Source organism: Argopecten irradians, chromosome 4 (assembly GCF_041381155.1).
Source record: "Argopecten irradians isolate NY chromosome 4, Ai_NY, whole genome shotgun sequence".
Lineage (NCBI taxonomy): Eukaryota > Metazoa > Mollusca > Bivalvia > Pectinida > Pectinidae > Argopecten > Argopecten irradians.
Window position 1 is genome coordinate 13582078 of NC_091137.1, and position 9331 is coordinate 13591408.

Sequence of the window (9331 nt, forward strand, 5' to 3'; positions counted from 1 at the left end):
AAAATAAAAAAAATTCAAAATTGGTATAAATTATCAAGTCAGAGACGAGCATATTTGTCTCATCTTGAAAGGTGAGGACAGAAACAGCAAAATTCAGCTTGTGGCAATTTATATATTTCAAATATTATATAACAAATACAGTTCGAGAACACCATTTTTCTTAACTTTTTTGAAATCAACTTGTCGCTCGACGACGGAAGGAAAGGACGACATATAATAGGTCAAAAATGAGATTCGTCTCAGGTTTCCTATTATACGAACATTCAGGCGCTACGTTATGAGAAATATGGTCATGAGAACACTGTACTGATAATTTTAAATATTAACTTATAAAAACATGAATTTTATCTTAACACCAAAGAAATTGATATCTATAAATAAGTGCGAAAACCACTGATCTGGCATTTCTGATTTTTATACTTTTAGGTCAGTGTGACCTACTTTTCTAAATATTGTAAGTCGTATCAATATGAATTGTTATCTTGGGATGAACATAACACACGAAGCCGAATTTGGCACAATTGGGTTCAGTGTGATCCTCAGGCTTTTCATGCACTAATACGTGATAACACAATAAGAATGTGATAATCCCCTCTGCAAATTCCATGCACACACGAACATGTCATTTGTTGATGCGATAATAGGTCAGTGTGACCTACTTTTCTAACCATTTTGTGACATGTACATTAAGATTGATAACTGCGATAATCCCAAAAACATTAGGATACATGACTTTCTGTACAATTAGGTCTCATGTGTGTCCTACTTTTCTTTATAAATTACAACATGCACATGCACTGAATACATGTACATTGTATGGATGCGATATCCCTCAGCAAATACATGCACTGAATACATGTACATTGTATGGATGCGATATCCCTCAGCAAATACATGCACTGAATACATGTACATTGTATGGATGCGATATCCCTCAGCAAATACATGCACTGAATACATGTACATTGTATGGATGCGATATCCCTCAGCAAATACATGCACTGAATACATGTACATTGTATGGATGCGATATCCCTCAGCAAATACATGCACTGAATACATGTACATTGTATGGATGCGATATCCCTCAGCAAATACATGCACTGAATACATGTACATTGTATGGATGCGATATCCCTCAGCAAATACATGCACTGAATACATGTACATTGTATGGATGCGATATCCCTCAGCAAATACATGCACTGAATACATGTACATTGTATGGATGTGATATCCCTCAGCAAATACATGCACTGAATACATGTACATTGTATGGATGTGAATATCCTCAGCAATATCTCAGCAAATAATGCACTGAATACATGTACATTGTATGGATGTGATATCCCTCAGCAAATACATGCATGAATACATGTACATTGTATGGATGTGATATCCCTCAGCAAATACATGCACTGAATACATGTACATTGTATGGATGTGATATCCCTCAGCAAATACATGCACTGAATACATGTACATTGTATGGATGTGATATCCCTCAGCAAATACATGCACTGAATACATGTACATTGTATGGATGTGATATCCCTCAGCAAATACATGCACTGAATACATGTACATTGTATGGATGTGATATCCCTCAGCAAATACATGCACTGAATACATGTACATTGTATGGATGTGATATCCCTCAGCAAATACATGCACTGAATACATGTACATTGTATGGATGTGATATCCCTCACTGAATACGCAAATGATTCCATCAGCATACATGCACTGAATACATGTACATTGTATGGATGTGATATCCCTCAGCAAATACATGCACTGAATACATGTACATTGTATGGATGTGATATCCCTCAGCAAATACATGCACTGAATACATTGTATGGATGTGATATCCCTCAGCATGCACTGAATACATGTACAAATACATGCACTGAATACATGTACATTGTATGGATGTGATATCCCTCAGCAAATACACACTGAACATGTATGCACTGAATACATGTGATATCCCTCAGCAATGTGATATCCCTCACTAAATACATGCACTGAATACATGTACATTGTATGATGTGATATCCCTCACAAAATACATGCTATACATTGTAAGATTGTTATGTCGCTGACAACAACGAAAACATCATGTTTTGTAAATATGGTAAAAATTGCGAATGGAATGGAAAGAAAGACTTTCAAAATTGGTAAAAATTTATCAAGTTAGAGACGAGTGATTGTCTCCCTTTCTAGTGTACACAACAGAAACAGGTAGTATATTTCAAAATTAAATATCACAAAAAGAAGTTCGAAAACACCATTTTTTTAACATTTTTGAAATCTAGGGCTTGAAAAATGGAAGGAAAAAAAAGACATATAAAAAAAAAATTACATGTTTTTTCCCAAAATTATGGCGCTACGTTAAGAGAAAATTGATGAGAACACTGTCTTGATTACTTATTTTCCGCTTAAACATGATTTCAACCTAAGTATAAGGCCAATCATTTTCTATTTTTATACTTTTTACTACTCTCTGTTAAGTCCGAAAGTACGAAAATGAGTATCTTTGGGCAGGGGCGTAGCCAGGATTGGCAACATTGGATGCGATATCCCTCAGCAAATACATGCACTGAATACATGTACATTGTATGGATGTGATATCCCTCAGCAAATACATGCACTGAATACATGTACATTGTATGGATGTGATATCCCTCAGCAAATACATGCACTGAATACATGTACATTGTATGATTGATATCCCTCAGCAAATACATGCATGAATACATGTACATTGTATGGATGCGATATCCCTCAGCAAATACATGCACTGAATACATGTACATTGTATGGATGCGATATCCCTCAGCAAATACATGCACTGAATACATGTACATTGTATGGATGTGATATCCCTCAGCAAATACATGCACTGAATACATGTACATTGTATGGATGCGATATCCCTCAGCAAATACATGCACTGAATACATGTACATTGTATGGATGCGATATCCCTCAGCAAATACATGCACTGAATACATGTACATTGTATGGATGCGATATCCCTCAGCAAATACATGCACTGAATACATGTACATTGTATGGATGCGATATCCCTCAGCAAATACATGCACTGAATACATGTACATTGTATGGATGCGATATCCCTCAGCAAATACATGCACTGAATACATGTACATTGTATGGATGTGATATCCCTCAGCAAATACATGCACTGAATACATGTACATTGTATGGATGTGATATCCCTCAGCAAATACATGCACTGAATACATGTACATTGTATGGATGTGATATCCCTCAGCAAATACATGCACTGAATACATGTACATTGTATGGATGCGATATCCCTCAGCAAATACATGCACTGAATACATGTACATTGTATGGATGCGATATCCCTCAGCAAATACATGCACTGAATACATGTACATTGTATGGATGCGATATCCCTCAGCAAATACATGCACTGAATACATGTACATTGTATGGATGCGATATCCCTCAGCAAATACATGCACTGAATACATGTACATTGTATGGATGTGATATCCCTCAGCAAATACATGCACTGAATACATGTACATTGTATGGATGTGATATCCCTCAGCAAATACATGCACTGAATACATGTACATTGTATGGATGTGATATCCCTCAGCAAATACATGCACTGAATACATGTACATTGTATGGATGTGATATCCCTCAGCAAATACATGCACTGAATACATGTACATTGTATGGATGTGATATCCCTCAGCAAATACATGCACTGAATACATGTACATTGTATGGATGTGATATCCCTCAGCAAATACATGCACTGAATACATGTACATTGTATGGATGTGATATCCCTCAGCAAATACATACACTGAATACATGTACATTGTATGGATGTGATATCCCTCAGCAAATACATGCACTGAATACATGTACATTGTATGGATGTGATATCCCTCAGCAAATACATGCACTGAATACATGTACATTGTATGGATGTGATATCCCTCAGCAAATACATGCACTGAATACATGTACATTGTATGGATGTGATATCCCTCAGCAAATACATGCACTGAATACATGTACATTGTATGGATGTGATATCCCTCAGCAAATACATGCACTGAATACATGTACATTGTATGGATGTGATATCCCTCAGCAAATACATGCACTGAATACATGTACATTGTATGGATGTGATATCCCTCAGCAAATACATGCACTGAATACATGTACATTGTATGGATGTGATATCCCTCAGCAAATACATGCACTGAATACATGTACATTGTATGGATGTGATATCCCTCAGCAAATACATGCACTGAATACATGTACATTGTATGGATGTGATATCCCTCAGCAAATACATACACTGAATACATGTACATTGTATGGATGTGATATCCCTCAGCAAATACATACACTGAATACATGTACATTGTATGGATGTGATATCCCTCAGCAAATACATGCACTGAATACATGTACATTGTATGGATGTGATATCCCTCAGCAAATACATACACTGAATACATGTACATTGTATGGATGTGATATCCCTCAGCAAATACATACACTGAATACATGTACATTGTATGGATGTGATATCCCTCAGCAAATACATACACTGAATACATGTACATTGTATGGATGTGATATCCCTCAGCAAATACATGCACTGAATACATGTACATTGTATGGATGTGATATCCCTCAGCAAATACATGCACTGAATACATGTACATTGTATGGATGCGATATCCCTCAGCAAATACATGCACTGAATACATGTACATTGTATGGATGTGATATCCCTCAGCAAATACATGCACTGAATACATGTACATTGTATGGATGTGATATCCCTCAGCAAATACATGCACTGAATACATGTACATTGTATGGATGTGATATCCCTCAGCAAATACATGCACTGAATACATGTACATTGTATGGATGCGATATCCCTCAGCAAATACATGCACTGAATACATGTACATTGTATGGATGCGATATCCCTCAGCAAATACATGCACTGAATACATGTACATTGTATGGATGCGATATCCCTCAGCAAATACATGCACTGAATACATGTACATTGTATGGATGCGATATCCCTCAGCAAATACATGCACTGAATACATGTACATTGTATGGATGCGATATCCCTCAGCAAATACATGCACTGAATACATGTACATTGTATGGATGTGATATCCCTCAGCAAATACATGCACTGAATACATGTACATTGTATGGATGTGATATCCCTCAGCAAATACATGCACTGAATACATGTACATTGTATGGATGTGATATCCCTCAGCAAATACATACACTGAATACATGTACATTGTATGGATGTGATATCCCTCAGCAAATACATGCACTGAATACATGTACATTGTATGGATGTGATATCCCTCAGCAAATACATGCACTGAATACATGTACATTGTATGGATGTGATATCCCTCAGCAAATACATGCACTGAATACATGTACATTGTATGGATGTGATATCCCTCAGCAAATACATGCACTGAATACATGTACATTGTATGGATGTGATATCCCTCAGCAAATACATGCACTGAATACATGTACATTGTATGGATGTGATATCCCTCAGCAAATACATGCACTGAATACATGTACATTGTATGGATGTGATATCCCTCAGCAAATACATGCACTGAATACATGTACATTGTATGGATGTGATATCCCTCAGCAAATACACTGAATACTGTACTGTATGATAATGTACATGTACATTGTATGGATGTGATATCCCTCAGCAAATACATGCACTGAATACATGTACATTGTATGGATGTGATATCCCTCAGCAAATACATGCACTGAATACATGTACATTGTATGGATGTGATATCCCTCAGCAAATACATACACTGAATACATGTACATTGTATGGATGTGATATCCCTCAGCAAATACATGCACTGAATACATGTACATTGTATGGATGTGATATCCCTCAGCAAATACATACACTGAATACATGTACATTGTATGGATGTGATATCCCTCAGCAAATACATGCACTGAATACATGTACATTGTATGGATGTGATATCCCTCAGCAAATACATGCACTGAATACATGTACATTGTATGGATGTGATATCCCTCAGCAAATACATGCACTGAATACATGTACATTGTATGGATGTGATATCCCTCAGCAAATACATGCACTGAATACATGTACATTGTATGGATGCTCTTTTTTGTGATGAGAATTTGAGGAATTTACTAACAGATACAGTGGTATCATATGGGATGTAGAAAAAATCCTAAAACGTCATACTGATGATGGCGGGCTTGTCAAATCGCCTTTCGTCGTTGTCCGTCCGTCCTTCGGTAAGTTAACATTTCTTGTTACCGCTATTTCTCAGAAACTGCTGAAGGGGTCTTTCTCAAATTTCATATGTAGGTGGGGTTTTTTTTCGTTTTTTTATACATATCAGAAATCCAAAAGACTTGCATGAAAAAAATATCGGTATTAAAAAAATCAAAATATTTGTTGAATAGAAAGACACTATTGCGGATATATAAAGCATATATGTTGCCAGTATTAGAATATCATGCATGTGAATTATGGGATGGTTGTTCTCTGACAGATGTAAATAAGCTCGAGCAAGTCCAACTGGCTTGATGCAGCGAGAGTTATCACAGGCCTGACTTCTTTTTCTAGTAAACAGTCTCTATATAAAGAATCCCAACATCAACCATTAGCATAAAGAAGGAAACTAAAAAAACTCTCACTTATGTATAAACTTCATAATAATCTAACTCCTTCTTTAAGTAATCTACTTCCTCCAAGAGTAGGGGAGCGTAATATGTATAATTTCAGAAATAATCAAAATTACATCGTCCAAAATTATAGATTATCCATTTCTTATTAATCTTTTTTTTCCCCGCCTACTGTTAGGTTATGGAATAATTTACAAATTGATGTCAGAGAGCAACCATCTACCAATTGTTTTAAATCTAAAATTCAACACAACTTTGACGCATTACCTTTATTTTATACAATAGGAAACAGAAAGTTAAATGTTTTACATACATGTACAAGGTTGCGACATGCTTGTAGCGGTTCAAAATATGATTTTCGAGTTAATAAAATCAATGACCCATCATGTGAATGCGGAAATGAAAGTGAAAATGTTGTGCATTATTTTTTAGAATGTATATTATATAGAAGACAACGTGAAATTTCATTTAACAACATTTCTCAATATTGTAATGTCACAATTAATGTTGTTCTTTGTGGTTCTCCAAACCTGTCAGACGAGCAAAACGGATATATTCTTAAAGTGAATAGTCAGGCAAAGAAAATCAGTCTAAATGCGTTCATTGGCCTTCCAAAAGTTCTCACATATTAATACGACGGCTAAGTTCTGCTTACGTTTCCCAGTTCTGACCATTAAAATAAAGGAAAGTTGAAAGCATTGAAAGCGAGGCTGCGTGGAAATGTAACCACGGACATAGTAAGACGGGAGGACGTTTTAGGATTCCTATACTTTAAATTAATTTCTTCGTACGCAGACAGATTTTGGCGAGAGATTTTATTTTTCTATTTCATAAGAAATTATACTGGATACATTCACACCATTTTTATCGACTTCAGCCATCCTGCCCGACTGTTCACTTTAAATCCGTACAGACCTTTTTGAAAAATAGTAATCGGTTCTAAGGTCGCTTAAGAATGTTTCACTTCAACAGATTTAACTCCCCAACCCCTTTTCGTTTTGTTTTTGTTTTTTGTTAATTCTTTCAGGCTTTTCAACTCTCCTCTTCTAAACAAATATCTAACTCTAGAAAATCTAATTGGTTATAGTGTATATTATTGTAGATCTTATATATATACAATGTAATTCTGGGAGAAGGCGTTTCTCACTTGAGATAACTTGTGCCTTATCCCTGTTGTTACGTTGAACAATAAAAATTTGTTTAAATCAAAATCTCAAATTCACGTGTAGGTTTCCCTATGGCCTTAGTTGTACATATTGCATTTTAGGTCCGATCGGTCGACAAGGTGGCTGAACGGCCGCCATCTTGGATTTTGACTCAAAGTTTGAAAAGCAGAGAAAAGACCTCTCTTTCAATTGTCAGGAATAGATAATTCTTTGGTGGGCGCCCTCTCGAATCTCTTTATTCCTAAATCGTAACATAATTTCTGTCAGATGCTTACTTATTTGAAGTCCGCTGTATTGCAGGTTATCACACTGACTTTCACTTTTGAGACGGTGATGCCACCAATTCGTTGTATGATATCACTTATGATAAAAGCTGGATTTGATGGTGATCTCATATTCATTCGAAACGAATAATTACATAATGTAATAACTACATAATGTATGACCTTGGATGACCTTGGTGATTTGATATCGCCGTTACAATGGAGGTGGTTACTATGAAATCATTTGGTGTGATAAAGTCTGAATCCATTTATATATAATAATTAATTCCATTAGAAATCAGCGATGCCGTCTCATCATCATTTTCATTTTAGCGGAGATGATGTACATTGCATGTAACATCAAAATAGAAATAGAGCAAAAATGTCAATGTAGAATATGAAAAATATGAATATAATGATAATAATAAGCTCATTGGAATGAGTCTGCTTTTAATCGCGCCATCAAGTGATCGTACCAGAAAGCTCCGAACATACATATTTTATAATCAACATATATATAGATCAACAAACTCAAAAATATAATTTATATATATAATTAGCTTGTTTTCGATGTCAACGCTTTTAGTTTTCGATATCTTACGATGAAACTCAAAAATAAGGAAATAATGACACATCTCAGTTTACAGGTGAGAAGGATCTTTACACACATCTATATTTCAATATGATTACGTCTTTTACAACATTGCATGCATGCATACACTTGCAAGTTTGAATGGTCATAACCCTGATAGAATATTCAAAAGACACAGAATTTTATACTTAACTGGTATTAGGGTATGTTGATATAGATCTCTGACGCGTCTTAAGATTCAATAAGATCACTAATTACAATATTATCGGAATGTAATCAATATTTAAGGTGAATTCCTAGGTATAATTTTCTATTTCCCCTCTGTATCAACTTTTTCTTATAAGTCTTAAAGAGGATGATAATTTGTGTCTTTTTTTGAAATTGAATGCAGAAACGTATGTACTGACAGATATTGACAACGAAATTCGAGTACATACACCTTGAGTAACCTCTGACCTTTGACATCAGCTCTGGTATGCATACAATTAAGTTGGTTATCGAAAGAGCCAATC